This window comes from Mesocricetus auratus, unplaced genomic scaffold (genome assembly GCF_017639785.1).
Source record: "Mesocricetus auratus isolate SY011 unplaced genomic scaffold, BCM_Maur_2.0 Super-Scaffold_100007, whole genome shotgun sequence".
In the NCBI taxonomy this organism is placed as follows: domain Eukaryota; kingdom Metazoa; phylum Chordata; class Mammalia; order Rodentia; family Cricetidae; genus Mesocricetus; species Mesocricetus auratus.
Window position 1 is genome coordinate 89776363 of NW_024429191.1, and position 16232 is coordinate 89792594.

At 44.0% G+C, this 16232-nt stretch overlaps 1 long non-coding RNA gene across 3 annotated transcripts in view; it reads right to left on the reverse strand.

Moving 5' to 3' along the window:
- Positions 1-16232, reverse strand: part of LOC110340884 — an 80921-nt gene that overhangs the window by 56968 nt on the left and 7721 nt on the right. For all 3 annotated transcript variants that reach the window (XR_005878490.1, XR_005878486.1, XR_005878487.1), the window contains exon 2: positions 5637-5816. This is a non-coding gene — a long non-coding RNA (uncharacterized LOC110340884). The remainder of the gene's footprint in view (positions 1-5636; positions 5817-16232) is intronic.

The following is a 16232-nucleotide window of genomic DNA, read 5'->3' on the forward strand; positions in this document are numbered from 1 at the left end:
GTGTATTGAAAGAATGATTGAATGACCATTTTATCAGAGTCGCCTGAGACCATTGGAAAACACAGGTATTTATATTATGATTCATATCAGCAGCAAAGCTACAGTTTTGAAGCAGCAACAAAAAATAATTTTATGGTTGTGGGTCACCATGATATGAGAAACTGTATTAAAGGGTTGAACAGCATTAGGAAGGTTGAGAACCACTGGGTCTAGAACATTTTGTTGTAACTAAGTTTTCACCAATTAGCCAAAGAAACATATCTCCTGTTCTCACAGCACTGTTACCACCATTGACACCACAAGTGTCGTATTCTCTATAATACTTTTCTGACTCCCTGTGGATCACATGACTGCCCACTGTGATGACCCCCCCCAACCTACTGAAACCTGTTGAGGAGAGTTGCTGTAGAGAAGACTCAGTTGGTAGAGTGCTTGCTATACAAGCACAAAGACCTGACCAGGATCCCAAAAGGCAGGTATGGTGGTGCCTGCTTGCAATCCCAGTTCTGGGAATGTGGGGATGGGTAGATCCAACTAGCCAGCAAGCCTTGCCTACTTGGTGAGTTCCAAGCCCATGAGAGACCCTGTCTCAAGAGAAAAGATGAGCAGCTCCTGACCTTTGAAATATACATTCCTTCTTTCCTCCTCCTGCTTTGAAAGACCTTCTACAAGCTCCATGACAACTGTTCCATGTAGCCATGTTGGCTGAAGCAGCACAACCAACGTCTTGATCTATTTGAGCTGCCCAGAAAGAACACCAGAGACTGGATGGTATATAAACATCACAAACAACTTTCTCACAGCTCTGGTGGCCGAGTGGTTCAAGAACAAGGAGTCAGCAGATACTATTTCTAATAATGACCTGCTTTCTCCCTAGTGTTAGCTTCTCTCTACATCCTCACATTGCAGAAGGGAAGAGTCAGCTTCTGAGGGTTTCTTATAAGTACACTAACACCACTTATGAGGGTCCCATCCTCATCAACTAATAATCTCTGAAAGCTCTCCCCCCGGATAGCAGCACACTGGGGATTAGGTATCCCATAATACGAATTCATACAGTAGTGAACAGCATGGAAGTAGATAGCTGTGGCTGCCACTTGATAGGAACTGAACATTAAGTTTCCTCTTATTTTGTGCATCACAAAATATTACTCTTCCCTTGCCCTTTGTCCAAGCATTAATAAAATGCAAAACCAAGCTCTTCATTCCTTGGGTTACACAAAAAGAGATGGGTGGAGGGGGATTTAAACACCCTGCCTAACTCTGCACATTGTGGTACCCTCTCCTGGTCTTCACTGAGAGCAGAGTTACAAAGGCATCACTTACTTCTGATGTGGTTTTATTATCCAGCCCCTTCAAAGACAAATTGCATCTGAGATTCACTATTTACCATTGACAGTTACATAAAGTGAATGAGTACGTAAATAATTAACTGACTTTTAGACCCCCAAATACGTTCTAAGACCAAGACTATTAACATGATGTTGGGGATATTAAGGAGGCCTCCATCTGTCATCACAATTAGGGGCATTATACCCAATGTGGTAGTTTTCCAAGACTCCAAATCAAGTCTGGACTTTCTGCAAATCTCAAAGTAAGTTTCAAACCCTTCTAGAACAATTCATTCCCAGGATACTCAGAAAATAATTCTTTTAATCACTCTTTTTTTTCAGTACTAATGATTGGGTCTTGGCCTCGTGCATGCTGTGCAAGCATTCTATACTTACCCTGTATTCCCTACTCTACTTTGCTTTCTCAGAATTCTGAAACAGTTTTGATAAGCTGACAAGGCTGGTCTTGAACACTTGAACTTGTTATCCTTATGCCTCAACTCATAAGAAGCTGGGATTACAAGCCTATGTCAGCAGACCAGCAAAAATGAGGTTTCTTTACCATACCCTGGGCTTAGGGAATCACAGTTTCTTCTCCCCTTTTTGACAACCCCTAAAGCCCCACATAGGAGGCACCTTCTGATCCAGCTCCCAGGATTTCCTAGTACCCAAGCCCTGGTATCCAAGCATTTGAAGTTGGAGAGTGAGCTGGATAGAATGGATCTCTCCTATAGAAAGCAATGCACAAGCTGCTACTTTCAAAATAAGTTTACATAATGTAACTTTTGACATGTATTTGTATAGTTATTGCTCTGTGTGTATGTGAGTGTGTGTCTGTCTGTGTGTGTGTGTGTGTCTGTGTGTGCGAGTGCATACACCACATGATTGCACTACAATGTATATGTGAAGATCAGAGGGAAACTTGTGAGAGTTAGCTCTCTCTTTCTTTTCATCATGTGGATCCCAGAAATCAAACTCAGATCCTCCGGCATGGCAGCAAGCACTTTTACCTCCTGACTCGGTTTGCCATACCTTTCATTTTGCTACCAAGTTCTCTCAACTGCCTTCTCAGGCTTCCTTTTCTAGGAAGCAAAATCTAGTGCTGAAACCCACACAGCGGGAACCAAGGGTGGCTCCAACCAACCAGGAAGGGAGTGAGACAGCAAGACCCACTGACCAAAACAGTCACAGACCTGCGCTCTGCCAACAGCCACGTGGATGAGCCCAGAAGTGATGGGACTAGAGACCCTAGACCCTGACTTCAGTCTTGTAATTAATCTTGTCACACAGGAGTAGGGGAGCCAAGGTCGGACTCCTTGTATACAGAAGCCATAAAATGATTAACCAGCATGAGCTTACGTAAAGCCTCTAAACTTCAGGGTAATTTGCAACAGGTAGCAGATAACTGATACAACTACTTGTAAGGATAATCAGACATCTAGTCACTCACTCTCCAACAAAATGTCAAGTTCAACTTGGGCAGAGGCAACCCTTTGGTATCTCTCACAGTAACGAACGAATTGGCCCCATATCCAGGATAACTAACGTCTGTGAGATTCACTGATACAATTATTTTAAATAATAGTACCTTTTGAAAAGATTCGTTCACAGTAGCTATTGAAGACAGGAAGGGTGTTTTTATTGTAAGGAAGGAAAAATAACCTTTGGATTTGACCTTGGTTGTGCTCTCTTTAAGTTTCAAGAACTTCTAGGAAACTCGCATTCACAAAAGACTTCAAAGTCCATCTCTCTTCATTGTACTGAAGACATCTTTGCCCTGTCCCTTTTGGAACAAATACATAGATTTGCCTAGTGAGGGGTCTAATCATTTAGACCATTCTTGTGAATGTTTCTCCTTCCACAATTGTACATGGACAGAGGGCAGTATAAGAGAAGGAGGAATGTGAACAGAAATGACTGTGCAAAAATTAGAACTAATAGAGACTATCTAGATAGAAACTGATAGAGCAGGAGAAAAAGACATAGTCAAACCTCCAACTCTGGGTCAACAGCATGTCTCAGTGGGTAAGAGTGCTTGCCATACAAGGTTGATGACGTGAGTTCAAGTCCCAGTTCCCAGATCCTCCACAGTAGAAGGAAAGAACCAACTCCCAAAAATTGGTCTTTGCCACACACACACACACACACACACACACACACACAATAACTTTCCAAAATTAAAATCAAATATCTAGACCAGAAGCAAAGAAATGACTCAGAAGACATAGTCTGCTTTTGCTATCTAGTCATTAGCATTTTGACAAGGAGTTTAGCGTTTATCAGAACAGAAGAAAGAAAAACAGAAACCGTCTTCCAAAGGACCCAATACTCTTGGAATTCTATGACCTAATTCTGTCTAATGCTGTTGTAGGGGACTGTCTGATTCTCATAGCATCCTAGACCCTGTTTACTCAATAATTGTATGCCATACCACTATCAGACACCAGGAAGAACACAGGATGTGGGAAAACAGCCTAGCGACCACGCATGGAAAAAATATTGTTCAATCAGTTCAGAGTCCCACTCTGTCTCACTATTTCCTTATCTCGTGGTTAAGTCAACTTGTCATTGCCTTTGTAGACAGTATATATCTGTGGCCCATGCTCCAGGCACCAGCTGCTAGCCAGCCTGATTCCACAAGAGAATGGGGGTTGAGCGGGTCCGCTTGAGCTGAATAACTTTTATGCTGACATTTAAGGGAACCATTTCCCAGGCACTGAACGAATCTCCAATGCTTGCAATGACCACAGGACCAAAAGCATCTTATGTAAGAAATGTGAGTGGGCTCAAAGCCGAAACAATTATAGCTAATTTCCTTAGACTTAAATATTTTCTATAAAATGGGAAGGACAGTAATATGACCTGACAGTTCTTTTGATGGTTAAATATATGTAAACATCTGCCTGGCTATAAGTTTACCCAGACTTTGACACCATCGATATTTTGGGTAGGATAATTCTTCATTGGATATTTGTGAGTGGCTCTGGCCTGTGCATTAAAGGTTGTTTTTCTGTTTGGTTTGGTTTTGGAAACAGAGACTTAAGTAGCCCAGGCCTATCATTCTGCCTCTGCCTCCCAAGAGCAGGGTTACAGGCATGTGCCACCATGCCTAGTTCATTCAGTACTAGGGACTGAGCCCAGAACTCTGCGCTAGACAAACACTGTAGCAACTCAGCTGCAGCCCCAGTCTCCAGGGTCACCACCAGCATTCCTGGCTTTGACTTTTTTTCTTTCATTTTTAAAAACACTGATTTTATTTTATGGGAAGGGGATTGGGTCATGGTGGAGCATCACTTGAATACAGTACCTTCAGAGGTCACAAGAAGGCACTGGATGGCCTGGCACTGGAGTTTGGGATGGTTGTGAGCTGCCACAGGAGTGCTAGTGTAGTGGCATCTTGCCTTGCCAGGGGCCACATCTTTGGGGTGTGGTTTCAGGTTCGGATGTGACCTATTATAAAGAAAGGAGGGGAGGGCTCTCCCTCTCTTGGGTGCTCTCTTGGGTTCCGGAGAGCATAGGAAGGACAGAGACTGCATCTTCTGGGGCAGGAAGACCGAGGTGGTTATTTACTCTTATCTGTGTGTTTCCCTAACAAATACCTATTTATCATTTATTATTTATCATTTATCTTGGGTCCGGTGGACTCATTTACCCCCCACCTTTATGCTAAGAATTAAACCTTCATTCTCTGGAAGAGCAGCCAGTGCATTTAACCACTGAACTGTCTCCCCAGCCCCAGCATCCCTGGCTTATATCCACTAGGTGGTATCAATAAAACCACTATCTTGCCCATTATTACACACACACACACACACACACACACACACACACACACACACACACACACACGTCGTCATCAGACATTTCCATATGTGTCCCAGAGGCTAAAACTAAAGTCACCTCTGGCAACAAACTACCATTTTAGTGTCCAGCAGATAGTAACTGCTCTGTGCATGTTAGATGCTATCTTTGTCACCATCACTCCTGTCACTACTATCCACCTACCATGGTGGTGACAGATCCTCTGTTCTGTTAAGTCCTTGAATGTGTTGCCCATACTTCTACATCCTTTTAAAAGAGTATTAAGGGCAAGCCAGGCAGTGTTGGTGCACACCTTTAATCTCAGTACTGGGGAGTCAGAGGCAGGAGGACCTCTGTGAGTTCAAGGCCAGCCTGATCTACAGAGAGCATTCCAGGACAGCCAAGACTACACAGAGAAACCCAGTCTCAAAAAAAAAAAAAAAAAAAAAAAAAAAGGGCAAAGGAAGCAGGTCATGAGGTGCTAGCAATCCAGGAGAAACCTACCATCATCTTCCATGGAGTCTCCTTTCATGGAATGACAAAGGGGCATCATGTTGCTCAGCTCTACATACTCGGCCGCAGGGTGTGGAACACTACAGATTTCTTGCTCGGCACAAATGCTTCAGCTCGAGGACCGCTGTCTACATGGGCCCCTTGCAAGTCCAAGGGCCCTACCACACTTACCTGAGGAAGGAAGGAAAGAGACATTCATGAAGGAGCCATTTGCAACAGAAGTCTGCTCCCTGGCTCTTTTTGTGGTTTTGTGCTCATTTGGGTTTACAAGTGTGTTTTCTTTTCCCCTAAATTGCCCTTGCATATTCAAAGGATGTTTGCTTTAGGTGTTTTGATACCATGCTGTTTTCAAGCCCCGAATGTTTTTCATGGCATGTCTCGTTAAGTGTACAAGCTGAGAGGTGAATGTTGGTGACTGAAAAGAACACGGCATTCCTCAAAGTTTTCAAGTCAGCGAAGGCAAAGCAGAAAGGAAGTGAGATTTCTGGGGCTCGGGATTAGCCCTCTGACAACAGACAGTGCTTTAGAGACCCTATTTTAAGCTTTAACATTAGAGCAACGTTTCCTCTGCGCTAAAGTAAAAAAAAAATGTCAAATGTAACTTTCTGTGTATTTATACTGTGGCCTTTTCTATGTGTGTGGAGTGTTGGAGTATCAGCGTATGCATGTTTATGTCTGCAATTGAAGGCCAAAGATCACTATCGGGGTCTTCCTCAATCTCTTGTCACTTGTATTTTGAGACTTGGATGCACAGATTTGGCCAAGCTAGCTGGCCAGGAGGCCCCAAGGATCCTCTTGTCTCTACCTCCTAAGCACTGGAAGTATTTGAGCAAATGTGCTGGGGATGGGACTCTGGTCATCATGTTTGTACAGCAAGCACTTTACTGACAAATCTATCTCCCCTAAAATAGTATGCGATTTGTCTGGAGGTAAAAATGTGTAAACCAACTTGTCACAGTGAACCGTACTCATCCTGTGGCTTTTTCTATGCCCCTCTGAATACTATATATCCAGTGCATTTGCAAATTCAGGGTCTTGTGGATCTTAGAACCCCAGAGAACCAAATTCCAGTTCTGGCTTTCCCCCTGATAGAATGCATGGACTTCAACAAACTGCTTTATCCTGAGGAGCCTCAAAAATTACCTACTCTAGGTCACCACCATGAGACATAAAGACCATATATGAAATATCAGAGTGACAAGCACATAGGCTATGCTACACAACCAGTAGGTGACATGATCATTTTCTGGGGATGGGGGGCACTTTTGCCATAACAGTTACATAACTGCATATTTCATGAATGAGAAATAACACAGCAGTATGCTTATCTGTTTTAAGTTCTTGGTCCCTATCAACTTCCCTTCCAGGTTCCCTGTTCCTGTACAGCGTGTCTAATGTATCCCTGAAAAAGCAGCATCTAGGATCCTGTGAAAATTGTGCAAGGAAAAGGTCAGCAAAACTCAGTATCCCTTTCAGATATCTCCCCCACAAGGGTTGTCTGTCACTTTCCCATGACTCTGAATTACACCAACCCTGGGTCCCACATCAAAATCTGGAATGTTGCCTTTCCATGCCAGAATTTTCTGTCTGGCTGTGTCCAAAGCTTCCCATGCCTTTGTTGAAGGATCTGATTTAGTTACTGTGAGTAGATAGTACTTAACACTTTTAACAAGCCCCTAGGCATTTCCTATGACCAGAAGAGTTGGGGAGAATCTTGAATCCAGCCATATGTTTCTACTGCTTCCAAAGCCCAAAAGATATCCCCGGACATCTGGAAGGAAGACAAGAAGGTGCGAGATCTACAATGCATTGAGTGTGGCAAATCTGGTATCAGCATCTGAATCTATCAGAATACTGGACCCTCCTAGACCCACGGGATTCTACTTTGAAGCGTTTGTTATTGACTATACTAGCAGGGCCAAGAAGATGGCTCAGTTTCATAAGTATGCTTGCAGCCAAGCCTGAAGGCAGGAGGTCAGTCTCCAGAACGTACTCGGTGGAAGGAAAAATCTGGCTCCTGAAAGTTGCCCTCTGAGGTCTGCATTTGCACTGTAGCATTCATGCCTCCCTTTCCCGACACGCATGGCACACAATGGATAAATGCATAGACATAGTTACAGATATACAGCAGGGAACCTTGCAATGGCTGTGATAATTAATCTTGAGTGCCCACCTGAGTTCAGATCCCCAGCACCTCATATGGAGACCTGCAAGGAGTGGTGTCTCCCTGTAATCCTATAATCCCACTGCTGGGGAGAGAGAGACACAGAGAGAGGTAGAGACAGACAGACAGACAGACAGACAGACAGATAGACAGAGAAAGAGAGGGGGGGTAGAGAGTCCCTGAGGCTTGCTAGCCAGTACATCTAGACAAATCAGTGAGTTCCAGATTCAGGAATGGACTTTGTCTTAAAAAAAAAAAGGTGAAGAGTAATCAAGGCAGACGCCACATCAACCTCTACCCTCCATATGCACACGCATACATGGATACATGCATGAACACATAAATATACACACAAGCAAAGAGAAGTACCTAAAAGTTTAGTAAAGTGTGTGTGTGTGTAAGGGTACTTCAGCTGTCAAATCAACTGGAAGTATTGTAGCCAAATTAAAGAATTCAATCCATGACAGAGTAATCTGCTTGCATCTGGCCAGTGAAATTTGCATTCCAAAAATGATAAATCCCATAGTATACAACAAGCTCCCTGTTTATGACCTGTAATGAAATACAAGCAAAACCCACTTCTAAGTTCTCTGGTGAATCCTGCCTAAGTCTGCTCGGCTTCCCACTTGGTGCTTTCTGTAGGACTTTGGAACTTGAATAAGGCCTAACTAGACTCCCTTAATATAGGTGACAATGGTGGGGCTGGGACAATATATGAGGCCACTGGCAGTGGGTCCAAGATCTAACTCTGATGCACAAACTGACTTAGTGGAGTCCATTCTATATGGAGAGATACCTTGCTCGGCCTACACACAGGGGCGTGGGGGTGGAGAGGTGCCTTGTTTCTGCCTCAACGAGATGATGGGACAGACTTAGAAGACTTCCTAGGGGAGGACTTATCCTCTCTGAGGAGCTGATGGGAGGTGCATGGGGGTAGAGGAAGAGGGGAGTGTTGGAGGAAAGAAGGGAAGTGGAACTGGAATGCCAAAAAAAATTAATATAAACAAGTTTGTAAACAATGGAATAGAAAAAAACTTCAGAAAGTAATTTCTAAATGTGTCCATCAGAATGAGCCGGTGAATGCACTCTCCACATTCACTTCCCAGAGCTTTAATGTAGCTGACTATTAGCAGAGAAGTGCACAAGGCTTAGGAGATTGTCACTTTCAACACCTTGTCACCTGCCACTATTGTAGTTTTGCTTTGTTTTTTAATCTGCTCATTCTAGGCATAGTCATGGAGTCCCCTCAGTATGCTTGGTCTCAGTTATGTCCTTCAGAGCACTGAGCTCTGGATTTGCTCATAGTAGGTGCTTTGGGAAAATCAGGAAGCTATGCCCTTTGCTATTCGATATAAAGAGCCCAGAATGATGAAAGACAATCAATAACCTAAATTAAAGCTAAGCAACCCCCAAATACACCTGGGTTAAACTCAGCACTCACAGAGTGAGGGAGCAATGCCTGATGAAGATCAATAGAGGTCTGAAGGTGAAGCCACACCCCCTTCCTTTGCAAGGTGCTGGTCTCATGTCAAAGAACAAGAAAGGGTACATTCTGTTGTGTTTTGTGAACTTAAATCTCTAGGGCAATGGTAAAGTCTGCCAACTCAACAAGGCCTTCTGGGCTATCAAGAACGGACTTTAAGTGTGTGCCTGGGATGTGACTCAGTGGGAAAGTACTTGCCCAGCATGTGAAAAGCCCCACAGTTCAATCAGCAGCACTAAGAAAGGAAACAAACACAGAAAGAAATTCCAACCCACTTGAGGGTGCATTCTCCACTAATGAAACCATTTTAATCAAGAGATCCAAGCATGGCCTTAACTGAGAAAACATCCTTTGTATTAGTAATGAATGTGGGCATGGCACAGGGAATCATTTTTTGTTTGTTTGGGGTATTTTTTGTAGTTGCTGATTTGATACTTTTTCCCCTTTTGCTCATGTATAGATGGTTTGGGGGACATTCAGAATAATAGCAATCACTACAATTACAAAGGATGACTCCTATGGAGAATGGAGAGCAGGGGGAGATGGTTGGGTCACTAGAATCACCATAGGGGATAGTAAGTTGATAAAAACTGTCACTGTGTCTAGATTTAGCCAAAAAAATAGCAGTTTTCTTCCTGTGATAAACACTATGACCCAAAGCAATCTGGGAAGTGTTTCTTTCGGCTTATAGGTCACAGTCCATTATGGAGGAAAACCAGGGCTAGAACTCAAGGCAGGAATGTGAAGCAGAGACCATGGAGAAACGCTGTTTACTGGCTTGTTCCATGTGGCTTGGTCTTCTGATACAGCCCAGGCCCACCTGCCTAGGGATGGCACTGCTCACAGTGGACTCAGCCCTCCTACATCAATTAGCAAGCAATTAGCAGCCGGGCGGTGGTGGCGCACACCTTTAATCCCAGCACTCGGGAGGCAGAGACAGGCGGATCTCTGTGAGTTCGAGGCCGGGCTGGACCAATAGCCTCCGAAGCAATACAGAGAAACCCTGTCTCGTAAAACCAAAAAAAAAAAGCAATCAATTAGCATCAGGCCAATATGATAGAGGCAATGCCTCAATTGAGACCCCCCCTTCCAAGGTATGTCCAAGTTTGTGTCAAGTTGTCAAACATTAACTGATAGAACCAAGGGTTTTGAACAAATTTTCAACTCCCAACTGTGGAGCTGACCACACTTACTGCTCAAATACTGAGCATCATAATCGCAGGAACAAAAGTTCACAGGGATGGCCCCCAGTAGTTTGACTGTGATGCCCACAGTAAGTCACCTGTAGACTATATGTCTCTGCCTTTTGATTGCTTGATATGAAATTGGTTCTCAGCCAACAGAATCACACCATAGAAAGACAACTACTATATGGCTGGGAAGTTAACTCAGTAGGCAAAGTGTTTGCCTAGCAAACACAAGTACCTGAGTTCAATACCCAGAACCCATGTAAGAAGATGTGTGCACTGATATAAGCTGTAATCCCAATGTTTGTGAGGTGCAGACAGATGGATCCCTGCAGCTTGCTGGCCAGCCAGGCTGATGGAGATTAACTTCTAAAATCTACACACACACACACACACACACACACACACACACACACACACACACATATACACACACACACAGAGGGAGAGAGACAGAGGCAAGAGAACTGCTTAGGGGTGAGGCATTTATAACTGAATGTTACTAGAGTTATGATATTTACTCCTTGGATAGGAATAGGAACCATTATGAGTGTGTAGGCTAATGAATGCAAAGTCATCGAGTCTGCATATGACTACTTTTTCCCAAAAGGATGAAGTTACAGACAGATGAGCTCAAGAGAACTAGTGTAAAGGAAGAAGAAATTGTCAAACTACCTCCTCCGGCTCTATAAGGCAAATGCAATGGCCCCTCCCTACTACACAGTGCTGTTGTCTAGGCTGAAGGACATTGCATATGCACAGATTGGTACACATGTATAGCCAATGTGTGGTCCATGGTGAGCAAACAGCTGGTATTTAACTAAGTATACAAAGGTTAACTTTCCACTGAAGCCCTAATGAGGAAGGGTTAACCAAGAGGGCCAATCCTGCATCAAGTCAGCAGGACACCTTCTTGCAAAGCTCCTCGTGGAAAGTGACAACTTTATCTTCATGAGAATCTGAATAGATTCCTTTCAATATTGAAGTCACCTGGTTCTCCTACAAGAACTATCCATTTGGTCACTTGTGACCAGTGGACTAAGAAAGAGAAGGCAGTTAGCGTCGGCCTCCCCAGCTGTCCAGTAAAGATATTTTCTCCGGATTTCTAGGTGAGTTTTTCAGCCAGCACCTTTGCAAGGGAAACAGGTCCTTCATGCAGCAGGCATCTGGGATACAAGGCCTCCATAGTATTTTTGAAAAGCCAGTATCGTTCACTGACCATAAAGGGGCATTCACGGTGGGCAAAGGCATTCCATGGGAAGGGGTGGAGCTGGGCTACCAGGCAGGCTGCGCACCAACTTTGCAGACGGATTGCTTTTTTCCATGTCTCTCGCCTTGAGCAGGTGCCAAGGCAGCTACCAACTTTAGGAGACACCCACAGGCCAAGATAGCAAGCCCCCAGCTTTTCCATGGAATTTAGCAGCAGCTACCAGGGGCGTCATCACAGAGCGTTCATTTTTTCCCTTGCCTGGTTTCCCACATTCTGTGACCACCTTGGTGTCTGCCATGGAAAATATCGAACGCCTAGGTAAACGAAGGGAACCCAGCATTCACCAGTCTGGCCTTAAAATAGCTGACGGAACGCCCCCAGCCCAGAGAGTACAGAAGCTCTAACTGTGGCTAGTGTGCTCAGGGCACCACCCAGCCTACCCCAAGGGCTCACCCCATCCCCTGAAACCCTACCTTAGAGTGACAGCAAGGAAGCCAGACTTTCTGCTGCCTCATTCCAGGGGGACTCCTGGGATTTAGGTGAATATTAATGAACATCAAGTAGCCAGATTCAGACCAGTATGAGCCACCGGGCAGGGTGGTGACATTGGCAAAGTATACGTCTGGGGCGGGGTAGAGGACTGGGTGGCACAGCTAATGCAGAGAGCTATGAGGAAGGTGTTCTTGGAGTAGAGAGAAAGCCTGGAAGTCACAGGGTGTGTCCCAGGACAGAGAAGGAAAACATCTCCTTGCCTGAGCAGCCTGTGCAACTCTAGAAGATGCTGTTTCTGCCATAGGCTATGTCTTCTAGATGGAATGAACACAGCAAAGAGAGAGAAGGATAAGGGGTTGTGATGGTTAGTTTTAAAGGTCAGTCAACTTTCCGCAACCTATAATCACCCAGAAAATGAGTCTCAATTAAGGAATTATGTAGATCAGGTTGGCCTAGTGGCAAATCAGTCGGGGTGGAGGGGGTTATCTTGAGTGTTAAATGATTCAGCCCACTTTGGGTAGCACCACACCCTAGGCTTGGTCCTGAGCTGTGTGAGAGTAAAGACATGTGGCAAGTAATCAAGGGCCCGTGTGTTTATTCTCCTCGATGCTAGACTGAGGATGTTAAGTGACTGCCTAATTTCCTGCCTTTAACTTCCCCCAAAATAATGGGCAGTAACTTAGAATTGTAAGTTAAAATAAGCCCTTTCCTCCCTCTCTGTCTCTTTTGGCCAAGCTGCTTTCCTCCAGCAATAGAAATGAAGGTAGGATAGGGAATGTCTGGAGAGAAACCACTGTGGCTGAGAAAAGGGGAGAGCGTGCCTCACATATGATTTTCAGTGTCTTCCAAAAGGGCTGCCATTGAGAAGTCGCCAGGTTTGGCAAACAAATATTCCAGACACCCAGTGAAATCTGACTTTCAGATCAACATGGAAATATTCTTTTCAAAATAAAGATGTCCTATGAAGTATGACACGTGGCATCAGGATAAGTATTTTCCATGCAATGTTGAGAAATACTTAAATAAATAAATAGACCAACTTCATAATATTAGCTAAAATCTAACATTCAGTTATTTTGAATTTGAGATATAAAAAAGTTTTGGTATAAATATAGCCCATGCAGTATTTCCTTAGGATAAGTATGTAACATGTACTCTCTGGACACATATATAGTATAAAAAATAAAACTGTGTAATGTTAACTGGGATCTGACATTTAGCCAGACTTGAATTCAATCAAAAAGAAGTTTTGGTCTATATATGTCACATGCAGTATCTGATATATGATGCCCAGAGTTGATCATTAATTTATGTTTAAGTGGGTGTGTGATGCTTTCCTGCATTTTACTCTCTCCTACAACTTTCCCTCCTCCTCGCTAGATTGAAAACTCAAGGCAGTCTCTAGCACATTCTCTGCAGTCTATGTATGACTTTGCTTTGTAGGATTCGCAGAGAGATGCAATATCCAGGTCATCGTGTATGTGTTCTCTGCAACTGCACCAGCTGACTTCACCTACCCTCAGCGGTGTATCCTTAGGCAAGTAATTTGATCGCTGTTCCCTAACCACTCTCATCTGTTCAGTGAGGGAAATTATAATTTTCTCAAATTGGATGTGACAGGGAAACAATATGAGTAAACAATTTCCTACACAGTAGGCTCGTGTCAGGTACACAGTAAATAAGCACTGTCCTTATTATTCGTGTCAACACTACGGTCGGACGCTTTGGTGAGTAAGGGAGAGTAGCAGAAACAAGCGGGCCCACGGGAGTTGAAGGCAGTCTGGGCTGACACTGGGATTCTTCTGCCAACTTTCTGACCTTTTCATTGGGTTACATCATTCCTTCCAATTCCGAAATCCCATATTCTAAAAGGATGGAATGGATAAGAACCCAACAGGATAAAAAAAAAACCATGCTAATAGACACACACGTGGGCTAAGGGGTTTAGAAAGTGAAAGTGCCCGTTGTGCTCATGAACTCAGCACATGTGTTACCTACACAGAGGGCATGTTGGCCCACTAGCATGCTCTTCTGGAGCAGTGAGGAGCTCATGAGGCCCCACACCTGCCTGAGGATTTATACACATGCGGTTGCTGGGAAAGAAACATTTTCTTCAGTAGTATAGCGACTGATAAGGTGCCCGTATTCTTGTAAGCGACCTTTATAAAACTCACTGGGATGCACACATATGAGGTGGGGGCGGAGAGGAAAGGGGTGGGGTGTAAAAGTAGACCGGGAACTAGTTGAGAAAACAGGGAGAGAAAGGGCTCACAGGAGTGAGAGGGGAACGAGAGAGAAATGGGAGGCATATAATAAAAATACTTTAAATACGTATGAAAATACCATAAGGAAACCCACTATGTACAATCAATATGTATTATTTTTTTTAAAGATAGTAAAAGTGAAAAGGAGGTATTTGTGTAGACTTTTTCTTTTAAAGTCTGTCTCCACACAAGATGTAGCTGGTCGTCAGGCGTTGGTGGGGCACACTTTTAATCCCAGCACTTGAGAGGCAGAGGCAGGCGGATCTCTGTGAGTTTGAAGCCAGCCTGGTCTACAGAGTGAGTTTCAGGACAGCCTCCAAAACAATACGGAGAGACCCTGTCTCGAAAAAACAAAATGAGAAACAAACAAACAAAAGATGTAACTGGTCTCAGTTTCTTGTTGTCCTGATCTGAGGAAAAAGGAAAGACTACTATATTTAACTAGAATTTTCTACCAAAAGAGCCTGATACTATCGCCTGCATGCGTGTCCTCTCCAAATTCATAGGTTAGATTCCTGACCCTCAAGGGGATGGTGTCAGAAAGTGGGACTCTTTGGAGGTGAGATTCATCACCTCAGACAACACTTACTCAACCATCCCACCACATGAGGGCATAGAGAGAGGGCTCATTCACAGACTTTCATATTTTCACCAGAAACTGAACCTACCCGTGTCTTGATCTTAGGATCTCCATCCCCAGGATTGTGAAAGATCAATTCACATTGCTGATGAGCTACTCAAATTATGGGGTTTTGTCAAAAAAAAAAAACATCCCAAACAGACTAGAAATACCCAGTGCAGTACCAGGGTGGCCCAGTTGAAGAGGTTTTCCCAGCTGCAGACAACTCGGCTTCAGTAGAAGATGCTGGAGATGGAACTCCAGGCTGACGAAGGAAATATTTTCAGGTAGGTTTTCCAAGTATCCCCAAATCACCAAACAACAGGGCTCTTGTGGAAAACTCAAGAGGCCATCTTACTTCTGGACACTTCACCTGTGTCTTGCCTAGCTCCTTCTAAATTCAAGGCAGCTCCAGCCATCACATCAGATCAGTCACATTTCCAACACCACCACTCCTTCCATCACCCAGAGCCAGGTGCGTTTATAGCTACTGCTCACTAGCTCTGAGAAATCATCACTCAGTGTCCCAGAAAACATCCATGGCTGTGGTCTTACTCTGAGGAAAGGATGTGAGTACCAAGAAGTCAGAGTAAGCGTCCTCCGTAATGAAGCCTTTCTTCCTGGGAGGAAGAAAAGGCTGTGAAATTTAGGAAGTAAATAAATCTCATGAGTTCCAGAAAACCAAAACTTGCAAGATCCAGGAGGCTCCTTTCCAAGGATATAGAAGCAAAAATAACTGCAACAAAGAGGAGATGTTCCAATGAGCCCAATTGCCTGGAAGAGACTCTTCCACCCCTCCAAACGCATGCAAGTTAGGCAGAGAACTCCAGGGATGCAAGCTTGTCAATCATCACCCACACTGGAGTGAGCTTTTTTTTTTTTTTTTGGTGATGCAGCTGCCTCAAAGTCATCTGTAAGTAACCCCTCACCTATACCCCTGTAAGTAACCCCAATACGTTCATTAGTTCTCCAAATCGGAAATTAGCCCTCTCTGCAGTGAGCAGACATTTGCTTACATCCCACCCAGGCTTGCTTTTCCATAGCCTGTGTGGAAGACAGGAGAGGAACGAGAGGGTAATAAGGAATTCTAACTACACACGTGGCAGTCAGGAACCTTTGCGGGAATTATGCAATAAAGAGAAAATATAGTCTTTTAATGTGACACAAT